This window comes from Pseudophryne corroboree, chromosome 1 (genome assembly GCF_028390025.1).
Source record: "Pseudophryne corroboree isolate aPseCor3 chromosome 1, aPseCor3.hap2, whole genome shotgun sequence".
In the NCBI taxonomy this organism is placed as follows: Eukaryota; Metazoa; Chordata; class Amphibia; order Anura; family Myobatrachidae; genus Pseudophryne; species Pseudophryne corroboree.
Genome location: NC_086444.1, coordinates 1,066,410,989 through 1,066,430,092, shown reverse-complemented (window position 1 = coordinate 1,066,430,092; position 19,104 = coordinate 1,066,410,989). Strand labels below are relative to the sequence as shown.

At 47.1% G+C, this 19,104-nt stretch overlaps 1 pseudogene; it reads left to right on the top strand.

Moving 5' to 3' along the window:
- Positions 1-17,621: 17,621 nt before the first annotated feature.
- LOC134940055 (5S ribosomal RNA) lies at positions 17,622-17,742 on the top strand (annotated as a pseudogene).
- The last annotated feature ends 1,362 nt before the right edge of the window (positions 17,743-19,104 follow it).

Here is a 19,104-nt window from a genome sequence, read left to right as displayed (position 1 = left end):
TGAACTTGTCACTGACTTATTATGAATGCGCTGCAGGTGACGTATAAGGGAGGATGTTCCGAGGTGGTTAACGTCCTTTCCCCTACTTATTACAGCTTGACAAAGGCAACACACGGCTTGACACCTGTTGTCCGCATTTCTGTTGAAATACTTCCACACTGAAGAGCTGATTTTTTTGGTATTTTCACCAGGCATGTCAATGGCCATATTCCTCCCACGGACAACAGGTGTCTCCCCGGGTGCCTGACTTAAACAAACCACCTCACCATCAGAATCCTCCTTGTCAATTTCCTCCCCAGCGCCAGCAACACCCATATCCTCATCCTGGTGTACTTCAACACTGACATCTTCAATTTCACTATCAGGAACTGGACTGCGGGTGCTCCTTTCAACACTTGCAGGGGGCGTGCAAATGGTGGAAGGCGCAAGCTCTTCCCGTCCAGTGTTGGGAAGGTCAGGCATCGCAACCGACACAATTGGACTCTCCTTTGGGATTTGTGATTTCGAAGAACGCACAGTTCTTTGCTGTGCTTTTGCCGCAAGTCTTTTCTTTTTTCTAGCGAGAGGATGAGTGCTTCCATCCTCATGTGAAGCTGAACCACTAGCCATGAACATAGGCCAGGGCCTCAGCCGTTCCTTGCCACTCCGTGTCGTAAATGGCATATTGGCAAGTTTACGCTTCTCCTCAGACGCTTTTAATTTTGATTTTTGGGTCATTTTTTTACTGATCTTTTGTGTTTTGGATTTTACATGCTCTGTACTATGACGTTGGGCATCGGCTTTGGCAGACGACGTTGATGGCATTTCATCGTCTCGGCCATGACTAGTGGCAGCAGCTTCAGCACGAGGTGGAAGTGGATCTTGATCTTTCCCTATTTTTTTAACCTCCACATTTTTGTTCTCCATATTTTGCGCACAACTAAAAGCCACCACAGGTATACAATGTAGATGGATGGATAGTATAGTATTACTTATACTTATGGACGACGAGTGACGACACAGAGGTAGGTACAGCCGTGGCCTACCGTACTGCTGCTTAGTGCTTATATATAAATATAATATACTGTATAACGGACCTGGTGGACAGTGTCAGCAGCAGACTGCTAAACTAGTATGAAGAAAGAAAAAAAACCCACCACATGTATACAATGTAGATGGATGGATAGTATAGTATTACTTATACTTATGGACGAGTGACGACACAGAGGTAGGTACAGCTGCTTAGTGCTTAATTATATATATAATATACTGTATAACGGACCTGGTGGACACTGCAGTGTCAGCAGACTGCTAAACAAACTAGCATGAAGAAAGAAAAAAAAAAAACACCACAGTGTTTTTCAGGCAGACATACGTATACTGGACTGGTGGTCACTGTCAGCAAAACTGTGCACTGTACTCCTGCTATAACTGCTCCCCAGTCCCCACAATTAGGCAGTGTGAGCAGTGCACTCAGCACAGATATATCATGCAGCAGTGCAGCACACTGAGTGAGCACAGATATGGTGGAGCGTTTTTTTTCAGGCAGAGAAACAACGGATTAAACTCAAAACCCTGCACTGTACTCCCTAACAGCTGCTCCCCGTCCCCAATCCTCCCCACAATTATAACTAACTAAGTTCTAATATAATACAACGGACTCGGAGAGGACGCCAGCCACGTCCTCTCCCTATCAATCTCAATGCACGTGTGAAAATGGCGGCGACGCGCGGCTCCTTATATAGAATCCGAGTCTCGCGAGAATCCGACAGCGGGATGATGACGTTCGGGCGCCCTCGGGTTAACCGAGCAAGGCGGGCGGATCCGAGTCGCTCGGACCCGTGTAAAAAAAAGGTGAAGTTCGGGCGGGTCGGATTCCGAGGATCCGAACCCGCTCATCACTATCAAAATCCCCACCTACATACCCACAAAAGCGTACACTTGCCCAGATAATGCAAGCTGACAGTGATACCAACTCTGATACAGGGAGCGGGGATTGGGATATGCAGGGAAGGGATGCATCCCTTGCTAAAGGGGTGCAACTAATGATTGAAGCCATTAGGATGTTTTGCACATTACTGAGAAGGTGGAGGAATCTTATTTTACAGTAAGTAAGAAATCCTCGCTTACCTTCCCGGTTTCCAAGGAGTTAAACTCTTTGTTTGAAAAATCCTGGGAAAACCCAGAGAAAAAAAAATCCAGATCCCAAAAAGGGTTCTCATTGCTTTCCCTTTCCCTGAGGATAGAAAAAAGTGGGAAAACCCCCCTATAGTTGACGCCTCTGTATCTAGGTTGTCAAAAAAGGTGGTTTTACCTGTTCCCGGTTTAACCGCTTTAAAAGAGCCGGCTGACCGCAAGATTGAGACTACACTCAAATCACTATACACAGCTACTGGCTTAGCAATAAGGCCCACTATTGCTTGTGCGTGGATTTCTAAAGCCATAGTAAAGTGGTCTGGCACATTGCTAGAGGACTTGGATACTATGTATAGGAGTGACATTGATTTGTTCTTACGTCACATACTGGATTCTGCTGTCTTCATGGTGGAGGCCATGAAGGACTCTGGCATGCTGAATGCACAGGCTACTTCTATGGCGGTCTCGGCGTGCAGAGGACTCTGGCTATGCCAATGGACTGCGGTTGCAGTATCCAAGAGAAGTGTGGAGAACCTACCCTTCACAGGTCAGGCTCTGTTTGGGGATGCATTGGATGCGTGGATCTCCATGGCAACTGCGGGTAAGTCTTCCCATTCTTCCCTCAGCAACACCACCGGCTAGGAAATCTTATCCTTCGCCTACACTGCAGTCCTCTCAGACCGCAAAATTTAAAAAATCCAAACCCCCACCCACCTTCTTTAGAGGAGGTCGGGGAAAGTCCAGGAAACCTGCACCATCAGGTTCCCAGGAACAGAAATCAGGTTCTGCTTCCTCAAAATCTTCAGCATGATGATGGACCTCCCAGCCTGGAGGTTGGGGAGGTCCGAGCGAGACTAAAAGCTTTCAGTCACGTTTGGGCGTCATCATGCCTAGACCCCTGGGTAAAGGATATTGTTGCCCAGGGATACAGACTGGAGTTTCAAGAACTCCCAGCTCACAGATTCTTCAAATCAGGCTTACCAGCTTCGCTGACAGAAAGTGCCATCCTACAGGAAGCCATTCAAAAATTGGTTCAAACGGATGTCATTGTTCCAGTTCCACTTCACCTACAACACAAGGGTTATTACTCAAACCTGTTTGTGGTACCGAAACTGGACGGTTCGGTAAGGCCAATATTAAACCTAAAGTCACTGAACCACTACTTGAGGGATTTCAAATTCAAGATGGAGCCTCTGAGAGCGGTGATCTCAGGTCTGGAGGAGGGGGAATTCCTAGTATCCCTTGATATCAAGGATGCATACCTACACATTCCGATCTGGCCGCCTCACCAAGCTTATCTCAGATTTGGACTGTTGGACTGTCACTATCAGTTCCAGGCACTGCCATTTGGCCTCTCCACAGCACCAAGGGTGTTCACCAAGGTCATGGCGGAGATGATGCTACTCCTCCGCATACAGGGAGTGAACATAATTCCATATCTGGACGATCTGCTGAAAAAATAATCTTCCAAGGAGAATATGTTTGCAGAGTATTGCTCTCTCAGCTCGAATACTCCAGGATCATGGGTGGATCCTGAACTTTCCAAAGTCACATTTGGAGCCGACAAGGAGACTGTCCTTCTTGGGGATGATACTCGACACGGAAGTGCAGAGGGTGTTTCTACCAGTGGAGAAAGCGTTGGTGATCCAATCAATGGTCCGGGAGCTCCTGAAGCCAGCCTGGGTATCAGTTCATCAGTGCATTCACCTTCTGGGGAAGATCGTTGCATCCTACGAGGCTCTTCAGTACGGAAGATTCCATGCAAGGTTCTTCCAACTGGATCTCCAAGACAAATGGTCGGGATCACATCTTCACATGCACCAATGGATACGCCTGTCACCGAAAGCCAGAATTTCACTCCTATGGTGGCTGCAAGCTTTTCACCTACTCGAAGGCCGCTGATTCGGGATTCAGAATTGTATCTTTCTAACCACGGAGGCAAATCTCAGAGGTTGGGGAGCAGTCTGACAAGGGGAAAACTTCCAAGGAAGGTGGTCCAGTCAGGAATCTCTCCTTCCAATAAACATTCTGGAACTGAGGGCCATTTACAACGCCCTTCTACAAGCGGCACATCTTCTGCAAGATCAAGCCATTCAGGTTCAGTTGGACAATGTCACAACGGTGTCCTACATAAACAGGCAGGGCGGAACGAAGAGCAGAGCTGCGATATCAGAGGTAACAAGAATCATCCTCTGGGCAAAAAAACATGCAGTGGCGCTGTCAGCAATCTTCATTCTGGGAGTGGACAACTGGGAAGCGGACTTCCTCAGCAGACATGATCTCTATCCAGGAGAATGGTGCCTCCACTCGGAGGTGTTTGCAGAGGTAACAAGCCGATGGGGTGTACCTCAAATAGAGATGATGGCCTCTCGCCTCAACAAGAAGCTTCAGAGGTACTGTTCCAGGTCGAGAGACCCGCATGCAGTGGCGGTGGACGCACTGGTAACTCCGTGGACGTACCAGTCAGTGTATGTCAGTGTATGTGTTCCCTCCACTTCCACTCATCCCAAGGATTCTTAAGCTCATAAAGAGAACAGGAGTTCAAGCAATCCTCATTGCTGGAATTACTGCTGGAGGATCCGAGGCCTCTTCTTCTTCGTGAGGACCTTCTGCAACAGGGGCCATTCGCCTGTCAAGACTTACTGCGGCTACGTTTGACAGCATGGAGGTTGAACGCCAGATCTTAGCTCGGAAGGGCTTTCCGAAAAAGGTCATTCCTACCCTGATACAGACTAGGAAGGGAGTAACGTCAAAACATTACCATCGGATATGTGTCTTGGTGTGAATCCAAGCAGTGGCGCAAGTTTGTCCCAGTTGCCCAGACGCAAGAAAAATATTGGTGTTCCCCCTTCCCCTATGTATATCATTTGCTCCTGCATAGTAAGCCTGCAGATTCTAACTATATGAAGCTACTACAAAACCATTGCAACTAGGCAAATCTTTGTAGGGGTCCAGCCACACACTACATAGATCTGCTCAGTCCCTCCCAATGCTGATTATTTCTCTGACAATTAATTTGCAAGTGTCATATCCACGAATAGAACCCACAACCAGCGGTGCAAGTGTGCGGGTACGGGTGGGTACGGGTGGCTTAAGAATTTAGCCGTGGGTACGCTGTACCCACACCGACGGGCCGCCGCTCCTCGTCCCTCCCTCCCTCTGCTGCTCCCCGCCGCTTCCCGCCGCTCACCACCGCACCGCCGCTCCCCGCTGATGTGAGGAGAGCACAGCCTGCGCCTCTCCTGCCCCTCAGTGTCTTCGTTTAATTCAGTGCCGCCCGTGAGCCAATTAGAGTTCGCGGACCGGCAGCCAAGGCTGCCGGACCGCGAGCTTTGATTGGCTCATGGGTCGGTGCTGAATTGAACTGAGCCACCCGCACCCACCGGACACTGAGGGGAAGTAGAGGCGCAGGCTGCGCTCTCCTCCCCTCACACACACACAGGACAGCAGCGCCAGCAGCAGCGGTGAGCAGCCGGGGAGGGGAGCTTCATGTACACCTGGCACTGGGGGCATGTATACCTGGCACTGGGGGCATATCTGGCACTGGGGGATATCTGGCAATGGGGGCATATCTGGCACTGGGGTCATGTATACCTGGCACTGGGGGCATATCTGGCAATGGGGGGACATGTGTATCTGGCACTGGGGGGGCATGTATACCTGGCACTGGGGGCATATCTGGCACTGGGGGATATCTGGCACTGGGGGCATATCTGGCACTGGGGGCATATCTGCCAATGAGAGGACATGTGTATCTGGCACTGGGGGATATCTGGCAATGGGGGCATATCTGGCAATGGGGAGACATGTGTATCTGGCACTGGGGGGCATGTATACCTTGCACTGGGGGCATATCTGGCACTGGTGGATATCTGGCACTGGTGGATATCTGGCACTGGGGGCATATCTGGCAATGAGGGACATGTGTATCTGGCACTGGGGGATATCTGGCACTGGGGGCATATCTGGCACTGAGGGGACATGTGTATCTGGCACTAGGGGCATATCTGGCACTTCGGGGACATGTGTATCTGGCACTGTGGCCATATCTGGCACTGCGGGAACATGTGTATCTGGCGCTGGGGGCATATCTGGTACTGGGGGAACATGTGTATCTGGCACTGGGGGCATTTCTGTATCTGGCACTGGGGGCATATCTGGCACTGTGGGTGCATTTCCGTATCTGGCACTGGGGGGCAATGTATATCGGACACAGTGGGGCATTTGTGTATCTGGCACTGTGGGGCAATGTGTATCTGGCACTCTGGGGGCATTTGTGTATCTGTCACTGTGGGGCAATGTGTATCTGGCACTGTGAGGCAATGTATATCTGGCACTCTGGGGGCATTTGTGTATCTGGCACAGTGAGGCAATGTGTATCTGGCACTGTGGGGCAATGTATATCTGGCACTGTGGGGCAATATATATCTGGCACTGTGGGTCAACGTGTATCTGGCACTATTGGGGTCATATGTGTATCTGCCCCTCCCCCCATACGTGTATCACACCCCCATTTTCATTGGCCACACCCCATGTGGCATTTGGCCACACCCATTTTTTGGCACACAGTACCCATAAGACATTTTTTCTACTTGCACCACTGCCCACAACCTATTACACTGGAAGCATGCACCTTACTGATGGAGATATTTGCTCTTGCATAGGAAGTATGAGAATTCTAACTATATGAAGTTACTTGTAATTGTCAGAGAAATAATTTCATATAGTTAGAATTCTCATGCTTCCTTTATAGGAGCAAATAGCTTCATCAGTAAGGTGTCTGCTTCCAGTATATCTATAATAAAGAGGGTGTGATTTGTAGTATGTAGTGGCTAGTGGGGAAGTCGGCTACGGAAGAGTTACCGGCTGTTGTCAATTAACTTAATTGATTAATGTTGCTGAACACACAGAACAGGAGGAGAGGTTCCCCCCTTCAAAGCAGGAGTCCGGCGGCAGCTGACTCCGTTGCCTCCCAGAGTTCTGCCTCTGAATGTAAGAAGTTTCCTACAGTGGAGTTTCAACTGGGACGGTTTCTCCTCTTTCTGCAAACAGGTGTGGCTGTCGGACTACGCTTGGGCTCCATGAAGGTCCAGATTTCGGTCTTGTCCATTTTCTTCCAGAAACAATTGGCTGCTCTTCCTGAAGTTCAGACATTCTTGAAAGGGGTTCTGCATATTCAACCAACCTATCTACCGCCTACGGCACCTTGAGATCTTAATGTGGTACTGCAGTTCCTGCAATCAGATTGGTTCGAGCATTTACAGGACGTGGACGTCAAGTTTCTTACTTGGAAAGCGGTCACATTGTTGGCTTTGGCGTCTGCTAGACGTGTGTCGGAATTGGAGGCATTGTCATTCAAGAGCCCCTACTTGATTTTCTATGAGGATAGAGTTGAGCTCAGAACGCGTCAGCAATTTCTTCCGAAGGTTGTGGTAGCCTTTCATATCAACCAATCTTTTGTGGTGCCAGTGGCTAGTGACTCCTCAATTACTTCAAAGTCCTTGGATGTTGTGAGGGCTTTGAAAATATATGTGAAGAGAACTTCTCGTCACAGGAAGTCGGACGCTCTGTTTGTCCTGTATGATCCCAACAAGGTTGGGTGTCCTGCTTCTAAGCAGACATTTTCTCGCTGGATCAGGTTCACTATCCAGCATGCTTATTCTACGGCAGGCTTGCCGTGTTCGAAATCTGTTAAGGCCCACTCTACTTGTAAAGTGGGTTCTTCCTGGGCGGCTGCCCGGGGTGTCTCGGCTTTCCAACTTTGCAGAGCAGCAACTTGGTCAGGGTCGAACACGTTTGCTAAGTTCTACAAGTTCGAAACTTTGGCGTCTGAGGACCTAAAGTTTGGTCAATCTGTTCTACAGGAACCTCAGCACTCTCCCTCCCATACTGGGAGCTTTGGAAGGACATAAGAGAAAATAGGATTTTAATTGCCTACCGGTAAATCCTTCTCTCGTAGTCCGTAGAGGATGCTGGGCGCCCGCCCAGTGCTTCGTATTCCTGCTTTGTTACTTGGTTCAGTTTGTTGGTTCAGCCAATGCTGAATTGTTCTGTGTTGGTTAGCTTGGCTTTCCTTTTGTTGTAAGTGTAAGCTGGTGTGAAACTCACCACTATCTGTGTATTTCCTTCTCTCGAAGTATGTCCGTCTCCTCTGGCACATTTTCTAGGCTGAGTCTGGTAGGAGGGGCATAAAGGGAGGAGCCAGCCCACACTATTAATCTCTTAAAGTTCCCATGACTCCTAGTGGACCCGTCTATACCTCATACTAAAATGGACCCCAGCATCCTCTACGGACATCGAGAAAAGGATTTACCGGTAGGTAATTAAAATCCTATTTTAATCAGCCTCAGAAGCTATGTAAGTGATGAGTGTCCCAGTTTAAAGCATACTTGCTGATATTCTGGCTGCCCCCTTCATGGCACGAGGGACGTGGTGTGGCATATTGGGGGTATGGCAGAGGGGGTGATGCTGGGTAGGGGCAGAGTGGGGGCATGTCCGTAAAATTGCATGATTGTAGACCCACCCCCACTACACAATGGCGAGATTACAGGCATTGGAGTGCAGGGGACGGGGCCACGGTGATGCAATTCAGGGTAATCTCCCCCCAGGCTGCGGTGGGGTACAAACAGGTGGCGGCTGTCTGGGAGACTTGTTGGGAGCGCCACCCAATTTCCGTGAGCCTCCCGCCCATTCCCGGAGAGTAGGCAAGTATGGTTTAAAGGGATAGTATGGTAAGCATATATATAGTTGATGTACTGCTTTTAGACTATAAGGACTACATAAAATATATAGGGAACTCTTAGTCTTACTGTTGCAAGAAAAAGTATGTGAACCCTTTGGAATTTCCTGGATTTGTGCATAAATTGGTCATAAAATGTATTCTGATCTTCATCTAAGTCACAACAATAGACAAACACAGTCTGCTGAAACTAATACCACACAAACAATTATACTGTATGTTCTCATGTTTTTATTGAACACACTATGTAAACATTTACAGTGCAGGGTGGACAAAGTATGTGAACCCTTGGATTTAATAGCTGGTTGACCCTCCTTTGGCAGCAATAACCTCAACCAAACATTTCCTATAGTTGCATATCAGACCTGCACAATGGTCAGGGAGAATTTTGGACCATTCCTCTTTACAAAACTGTTTCAGTTCAGCAATATTCTTGGGTTGTCTGGTGTGAATCCTTCTCTTGAGGTTATGCCACAGCATCTCAATCGGGTTGAGGTCAGGACTCTGACTGGGCAACTCCAGAAGGCGTATTTTCTTCAGTTTAAGCCATTCTGTTGTTGATCTACTTCTGTGCTTTGGGTTGTTGTCCTGTTGCATCATCCATCTTCTATTGAGCTTCATTTGGTGGACAGATGGCCTTAAGTGCTCCTGCAAAATGTCTTGATAAACTTGGGAATTCATTTTTCTGTCAATAATAGCAATCTGTCCAGGCCCTGAGGCAGCAAAGCAGCCCAAAACAATTATGCCCCCTCCACCATACTTCACAGTTGGGATGAGGTTTTGATGTTGGTGTGCTGTGCCTTTTGTTCTCCACACATATGTTGTGTGTTTACTTCCAAACAACTCAACTTTGGTTTCATCTGTCCACAGAATATTTTGCCAGTAGTGCTGTGGAACATTCAAGTGCTCTTTTGCAAACTTCAAATGTGCAGCAATGTTTTTTTTGGACAGCAGTGGCTTCCTCCGTGGTATCCTCCCATTAACTCCATTCTTGTTCAGTGTTTTACGTATGGTAGATTCGTCAACAGAGATGTTAGTATGTGCCAGAGATTTCTGTAAGTCTTTAGCTGACACTCTAGGATTCTTCTTCACCTCATTGAGCATTCTGCGCTGTGCTCTTGCAGTCATCTTTACAGGATGCCCACTCCTAGGGAGAGTAGCAACACTGCTGAACTTTCTCCATTTATAGACAATTTGTCTTACCATGGACTGATGAACATCAAGGCTTTTAGAGATACTTTTGTAACCCTTTCCAGCTTTATGTAAGTCAACAATTCTTAATCGTAGGTCTTCTGAGAGCTCTTTTCTGCAAGGCATGGTTCACATCAGGCAATGCTTCTTGAGAATTGCAAACTCAAAACTGGTGTGTGTTTTTTATAGGGCAGGGCAGCTTTAACCAACACCTCCAATCTCATCTCATTGATTGGACTCCAGGTTGGCTGACTCCTGACGCAAATTAGCTCTTGGAGAAGTCATTAGCCTAGGGCAGTGGTGGCCAACGCGTGGCTCTTGAGCCACATGCGGCTCTTTCTTCATTCAAATGTGGCTCCCAACACTCAAAGTCATGTGACCACAAGAGATCTGTAAACCGCTGCACTCCAGCCAGACATGCAGCAGCTCTACGTACACTGAGAACTGAGGGAGCCAAATACACAAGGGGGAGCTGGCTGGAGTGACACAGGCGGGTGCTGGCTGGAGTGACACATGGGGAACTGAAGTGTATTATGTGAATCTGGCTTTTCAATATATTTTATGCGAATCTGGCTTTTTCAATTATTTGATATAGAAATGGCTTTTTCATTGTATTTTATGTTGGATCTGGCTTTTTCAATGTATTTTATACCAGGGGCGTGGCCTAGCAGGCACAAGGTCACACCCCATTTTTGCAAGTGCGCCTTTGGCTCGAAGCTCTTTGATGTACCTAACAAGATTTCTTGGCTCTTTGTCTCTCACTGGTTGGCCACCCCTGGCCTAGGGGTTCACATACTTTGTCCACCCTGCACTGTGAATGTTTACATGGTGTGTTCAATAAAAACATGAGAACATATAATTGTTTGTGTGGTATTAGTTTCAGCAGACTGTGTTTGTCTATTGTTGTGACTTAGATGAAGATCAGAACACATTTTTTGACCAATTTATGCACAAATCCATGAAATTCCAAAGGGTTCACATACTTTTTCTTGCAACTTGTATATTAGAATATTCTATTTTAAAAAATCAGCTTACTGTGTTTATGAAAAGTGATTCATGTAATTCTCCTCATTCGATATAATATATAATACTAGTCCAAAGCCCGTCAAAATGACGGCCACCATTGCTGGATTATATTAGGAGGATGGTTGCTACTCACACAGGAGCTGTCGCGTTTCTGGAAGTCCTGCTGCTGGGAGCAGTGTGTGTGTCATGGACGTGTGGTTAGGTAAATGGCTCAGGAGGCACTGGCTAGTACAAGGACCAAATTTACACGCAATATATGAACCCAAGTCAAAACTCTGGCGTATAAATATGACAGGAAAGGCTCTGCCTCACCTCACCGCAAGTCACTGGCGTTAACCTTTTAGAAATATAGATGCTGTATATCTGTAAGGGGCAGGCTATAATGATGCTGCACTATGCACACCAGTACTGGCAAGTGTAAGCTCACCAGTCCCCACACAGTTCCGGGCTAAGGTAGGGATGGCCATTGACCATCATTGATTCAAAGTCATCAATGGTCTATTCTATGACCAATTGTAACTACGTTCACCATTGATGGGGGATGGTTTCCTGCCATCGATGATAAAGAGCTTTGGATTTTTTATTTTCCTGTCCAGGGTGTCGGGTACATGGAGCATAGCCCCCCCTACACCAGCAAAGCCACACCCCTGGGCCCTGCTTGGCCCACGACACGCTCAGTACTAAAGTATGGGTGACCATCGTTGGATGAATCCATCAACGGTTCCCTTACAGATGGTTTCCCACCATCAGAGGGTTATCCATCGATGGTTGCCATCGATAGTAACCATCGCTGGCTAATCCACCGATGGCCATCCCTAGTTAGAGGACACCAGTAGCCACCAGCAGCTGGCTGGAGAGGTCTGGGCGTGGCCTGTGCGGGGGGTGGGAGGGGCGAGCACAGGACCCCACCCCTCCATCAGCACGCAGTATATATAAAGCAACTGAGCCAGTTATCTACCTCCTTTTCACCTGCATCATCTGTAGCCCCAGCACTAACCCCTCCTCCACCCTGTCACCGCACTGCTCACCTGACACAGGGTCTCACATCTTCCTGTGAGACTGATTTACCTTCTCTCCTGCTGGTAAGTGGCCACACGTGTCCCCAATGACTCTGCTCTGAATGCTGTGGGACCGTCTGGTGGTTCATGCATCTGTTTCCTGGTTACTGCTGCTACTTGTTGATAAGTCCCAGGATGCTAAGTAACCTAGGGGTGCAGAATAGTATTTGGATGAGCAGGTGCAAAGTATGTGGTATATGGCGGGAGCAGTATATGGAGGATGGGGTGCCCTGTATATAGGGGTGCACTATATGGAGGGGTATGGGGGTGCACTGTGTATAGGGACAGTATATGGTGTGGGCTGCTGTGTAAAGAGGGAGTGTGTGTGTGTCCATCCATCCATCCATCCATCCATCCATCCGTGTCACACAGAGGTGACTATATTGAAAAAATTAGCATCTCTCTGCTGTTCCTATCTGCCCCTACCACTCCATTCTCTCTCCAGTCGCTATCTAAGCCAACCCCTCCCCCTTCTCTCTCCCCCATGTCCTATCTGCCCCTAACCCCTCTCTCCCCAGACCATATCTGCCCCAACCCTCCTGCCCTCTTTCTTTCTCACTCAATCCTTATCTGCCCCTACCCCACTCTCCACCCCCAGTCCCTATCTGCCCCTACCCAATCTCTCCCTTCCCAGCTCCCCAGCCCACTAAGTGTGAAACCATCAGATCAGCATACCTCCCAACTGTCCCGATTTTCGTGGGACAGTCCCGTTTTTTGGGGGACTGTCCTACCCGTGGGCCGCAGTGTTCCATGGTTGGGAGGCTCCTGCACTGGCATTCGCACATCATCTATTCACGAGTGACAGAGGGAGAGGGGGCTTGCCAGCAGCTCACAGAGCGCTGGGCATGCCCCATTCAGTGACGGACAAGGGAGGCATGGCCTAAATTGTGGCATCACTGTGAAGCCACGCCCCCTTTTCCGGAGGCCACGCCCATTTTTCAGGAGCGCACGCGGCTTCGCCGCGAGTGTGTCCCTCTTCTTCAATAAAGTTGGGAGGTATGGATCAGTGGGGGTCATTCTGAATTGATCGCTCGCTAACTATTTTTTGCAGCACTGCGAACAGATAGTCGCCATCTATAGGGGAGTGTATGTTTGCTTTGCAAGTGTGCGATCGCATGTGCAGCCGAGCACTACAAAAAAGTTTTGTGCAGTTTTCTGAGTAGCTCAGAACTTACTCACTTCAGCCTGTTCTTGCCCGGAATTGACGTCAGACACCCACCCTGCAAACGCTTCGACATGCCTGCGTTTTTCCAACCACTCCCAGAAAACGGTCAGTTGACACCTACAAACGCCCTCTTCTTGTCAATCTTCTTGCGATCAGCTGTACAAATGGATTTTTAATAAAATCCATCGCTTAGCCCCTGAGGAAATCCACAGAAGCGTGGTTGAAATGGCCGTCGGGCTGCCGCTGATTATTACTGTGTTATGCTGTTGGACAAATAAACCCTGCTTAAATGGTTTATCCATACTTTCCTACTCTCCAGAAGGTGTTGGAGACTCCCAGAGACAAGAGACTTAAAGTCGAATACGGTTGAGCTCTCCATCAAAAATTGGACACAGAACATCCTTGACTTTTCGTCTGGATGCGGCACAGCTAAGTATTTGTTTAGCACTCTCATATTCACCATCACTGCTTGAGTGATAGCGCCATATAGTCCACACCACCACATATCGCTCAACAACGATCCGCTTTGTACCTGTACGATGCGCCTGTGCATTGCGGTGCATACGCATGCGCAGTTATGATCTGATCGCAGAGCAGCAAAAAATCCTAACGTGCGATCAGGTCGGAATGACCCCCAGTATTATTAATATTAGCAGCAGCAGCAGCAGAGTAGGAGGCTTGAGCTGTGTCAGTTTCCAGCACACAAAGGAATAATTTGGTCCATATGGTGGCCTCTAGTGGCCATCAGCGAACATAACAAATGAAAACAATTTTAAATCAACCTGAGTGTATCTGGTCCGTAATTATTATAAAGGCCATTCCCGTGATTTAATGTAACCACATAGGATCCTAAATTATGATGGAAGCTTCAGTTACAAGGGCTGGATGTGGTAAGCACCGCATTCGTGATGCGGCACATCCCGCCACTTACCACAGACATACTAATCGCAGACTGGATTACTGTAATCTCCTCCTAACTGGCCTTCCTGACAATTACCTCTCTCCACTCCAATCTATCATCAGTGCTGCAGCCCGGCTCATCTTCCTCACCAAACGCACTACATCTACCTCCCCTTTCCTACCTTCCCTTCACTGGCTTCCCTTCCCTTTCAGAATCCAATTCAAACTTCTCACACTCACTCACAAAGCCCTCACCCACTCCTCTACCATTTACACTTCTGACCTTATCTCCCTTTATTCTCCCACCAGTCCTCTTCGCTCTGCTAATGCACGCCAACTCTTCTGTCTTCTGATTACTTCCTCCCACTCCTATCTCCAAGATTTTTCACGTGCTGCTCCCTTTCTCTGGAATTCTTTACCTCTCCCCCTCAGACTTTCCACCTCTCTACAGAACTTCAAACGGGCTCTTAAGACCCACCTCTTTACCAAACACAGCCAAATCTCATCCTAACCCTCTGTCCCATGCTCAGTCTACCCCATCTGTGTCACCCCTGTCTGTCTGTCCCTCCCCTTTAGAATGTAAGCTCTCACCTGTAGGGCCCTCTTCCCTCATGTGCTTATCCTTTTCTTACTTTAATAATCCTCAACTGCCCAAATCCTGCAGTTGTTTGGTCACCTTGAAATGTATCTCTATGTCGTCTACTGATGTAGTTATGCTTAGTTACCCTGTTCTTGTCCTATATTGTCTTCAACTGTAAGTCACTGTTTTCCTGTTTTGATTATGTGCATATGTACTCTGTAATTGGGCGCTGCGGAACTCTTGTGGCGCCATATAAATAAAGGATAATAATAATAATAATAATATGTGCTAAAATATGGGATTAGTATTGCAAAGGACAGCTCTCCTAATAAGAGCTGTTCTTTGCGATGTCGGGACTTCCGGGTTTACAACCCTTGAGTCCCTCTGTGCATAAGCAGAGCATCTCGGCGGCCACAGGGGGGTGCTGGGAGGTTATCTGATTGGATCCCAATCAGGAATAAATGTGGAAAGAAGCCCTTTTACTGGCTTTACCCATCGACTTTCTAGCTGCCCCAAACAGGAGGGGGCATCTGTGTCAATAAAACAGGCTGCATGGACACATCGTGGGTGGGCGGTACATGGGTGTGGGTGCATGATCATGTAATCGTGGCCCCGCCCCTTTCTATTCACTGCAGAAATTACCGGCATTGAATAGCGGGGGTCTATAATGACGCGATTCAGTGCAAATCGTGTCGTCAGCCTCTGCAGACGTCCACTACGAAGGCATAGGCATGCGCAGCACATTTTATTAGGGGGTGCACCATCGGAGGGGTGTGTCTAGCTCCGCCTTTTGGGCGTGTCTAGCACCATCTATTGATGGTCAAAGCAATATAAAATATCCACCCTTGTACCAATCCTAATAATGCAGATACACTGCCAAATGTTGTGGTGTGCACCAAACAAACACCCCTGATGGCACTCACTGCAATTACACTGCTCCTCCTCAGCCTGGTCTGGCTCCCCCTCCCTTTCTTCTGCAAGCTGCAGCAGCTTACTTTCAAGTCAGTCACTCACTGACAGTCGCAGACTAGTACTGCTGCTGCTGGAAAAACGCGTTACGTGTCAATGCTACTGCCGGCCGCCTGCCAGTATTGAATTTGTCTTCCTAAGAGGAACGCTGGCTACATGCTGAGCCTCATCAGTGGCTGGTGTTGGCATAGCATAGATGGAGAGAGGTGGGCGTGTGGCGGGTGTGACGGGTGGGCGTGCGAGCAGCATGACGTAATCACGTCACATCACACTGTTTTTGTACATGGAGGTGGAGCCGAGAGATTGAAAGCCGGTGGCAGTGGCACCCTTGATTAAACATGGAAAGAAGAAAAAAAGAAGACTCTTTTTGGGAAGCACTCCTATACAGATAATGTTGTATGACTGGATGTCACAATAGCTGACTAAAATACAATACTTTAATAATTCTCATTAAAATTAATTATTGAGGAGTTCAATGAGCGCCAATATTTGTTAAATGGTGACATTGCGAAAATATAGAAAAATTTATATAGATTACAAGGTACAGATACCTAATATAAGCCGAGATGGGTATATCTGTGAATTTGTGAACAGACAAAACAACTGTAGGACAACCTGTGGTCAAAAAAATTGATCATTTAGTGTATATATATGACCATCATTTGAAAACTGCTGTACATCCCAAATGGGAATTGAATCCTAGCAGGTAGTTGAATCATAGGTCATAACTGAGATGTAAGTCAGTGCTCTATTTTAGTGACAGAAAGGGTGGCAAATATTTGCAGTACCAGGGTGTTCCTTGGTGGTCTCCCATCCAAGTACTTAAACCGGCCCTCCACTGCTTGGCTTCCAAGATCAGATGAGATTGGGCATCTCCAGGACGCCCTGTGACCAAGCTATCTTGCGAAACGTACGTCAGGAAGAAGGAGGAGAGGCAACAACCTCACGGTCACGTGGTGCGCACACGTGACCGCAACTTAGCCGATCACGGCATAGTTCGTCGCTACGGGAACCAGCCTAACAGGAAGAACAGTGCGGCCGGAGCACAGCAGCGGGCAGTACGCGGGCAGACGCAGCCAGCACCTTCCACACATCAGGATCTCCCTTATCATCTCCCTTATACAAGTAGGACATAGCTTAATGAATGTACACCTGGATGAGGTAATATTTTTGATATATGCACTTTTTCTTTTGTGTGCACGAAAAACTCACATCCACGTGGCAGATCACTTTACCATATGCTTAAGTGACAGTCAATCATCACCAGTAAGTGAACAAGTGCCATTCTGAGTTTGGTCTATATTGCTACCAAAACAGCGGATGCAGATACATCCAATATCTTTTGGAGCTTATCAAACACACAAATGTTTTCTCTCTTTGTAATGCAGAAATCCATGTTGTTTTGAAACACCTAGCTGATGATATATATGGTATATTGTCTGTTTTATTATTTTCCTATTGCCTAAAGATAATTCATGATGGGGCATTAGAGCTGGAGATTGCATTGCTTATGTTATATACTTTTTGCACAATCCATGGTGTATTTTCATACATCTATTGATTTTTTGGAGACCAAATTTGGAGGTTTCCCTCTCTGCATAGTTAAAAGAATATTATAATCTAGAATATCCGATATTCATATGAAATATCTGTGCAGCATAGATGTCTTTTCTACTTGTACTGCGACTGATTTAACCGTGAAAATTTAGATGGGTATCTGAATTCTGTGTTATATCTTTGTGTTATATCTTTGAGAAAAAAACTCTTGATTTTTCTTACACCAAATCAGCTGCTTCGATACCTGTGGTTCACATAATTACGCAAATCGGCTCTTATTTGTGCCCAATTAGGACACAGCGTGACAAGGGTAAGCATAAGGTCTGCGGTCATACCCCACTGGAGATGCCCAATCTCATCTGATCTTGGAAGCCAAGCAGTGGAGGGCCGGTTTAAGTACTTGGATGGGAGACCACCAAGGAACACCCTGGTACTGCAAATATTTGCCACCCTTTCTGTCACTAAAATAGAGCACTGACTTACATCTCGGTTATGACCTATGATTCAACTACCTGCTAGGATTCAATTCCCATTTGGGATGTACAGCAGTTTTCAAATGATGGTCATATATATACACTAAATTATCAATTTTTTTGACCACAGGTTGTCCTACAGTTGTTTTGTCTGTTCACAAATTCACAGATATACCCATCTCGGCTTATATTAGGTATCTGTACCTTGTAATCTATATACATTTTTCTATATTTTCGCAATGTCACCATTTAACAAATATTGGCGCTCATTGAACTCCTCAATAATTAATTTTAATGAGAATTATTAAAGTATTGTATTTTAGTCAGCTATTGTGACATCCAGTCATACAACATTATCTGTATAGGAGTGCTTCCCAAAAAGAGTCTTCTTTTTTTCTTCTTTCCATGTTTACATTGAGAATAACTGACTCGGGGGAGCACCACTGATGGGCAGCTTTTTGATACACAAAAATAAGGAGTGTGTTACCTTATGTATCTGCTTCCTAAAATGAGGATTTGAACCTTGAATTTAATTATCAGTTAATTACAGATAGTTATCATTATACATATACACTTATTACACCAGTGCGGTTTCCAATTTTCTTTTCTTCAACTATCTGCACCCTTGATTAACCCAGGCATCCGGTCAGTAATGCAGTCCTGACAGGGTGCTGCGCAGAGGGGACAGTAATCAGCCTGCTCAGCGATCGCTGCATCAGGCATGTGAGATCGGGGTGCCAGACATTAGGGGGTGCCTGTGCGCACCAGGCACCCCCCCTGCGCACACCTATGTACGAAGGATGGCTGAGGGAGGTTGTGGGGGGTGAGGCTGGGTCCAGGAGACCTTTCTGGGGGCTGGTAGCACCACACGGTTTTCTGGAGCATCCCAGCCTATCCAGGAGGGTAGTCAAGTATGATCCAAGTGCATTCTAGGTCTTGTCACATATGAAAAATGCCACCATTGATGTTTTTCTTTTGTTAGAATAGCACTATACAGTAGCAGTCTATTCGCTCAGAGAAAATAACAGGTAATATGCCACCTCAAACAGGTTTTTTGCTACCTCTTGCAACAGCTTTTCCTCTATAAATGTCTCAATGGGCAGCAACGAGAGGAGGGGGAAGGGGACGGGTGCCCCTGCCTGTCCAGTGATCAGGCATTTCAGAAGTTATTGTCACAGCCATATCAAGTGAACAGTTGTGCTAAGTGGTCTCAGTTGCAAGATCTCACTGAGCAAGTCAAAAAATAACAGTGGATCATGCCTTTTTCCTGGAATAGGCTGGCTTACATACTGGGAAGGAATCATCTCATGGTCAATGTCTTTTTTTTTTAG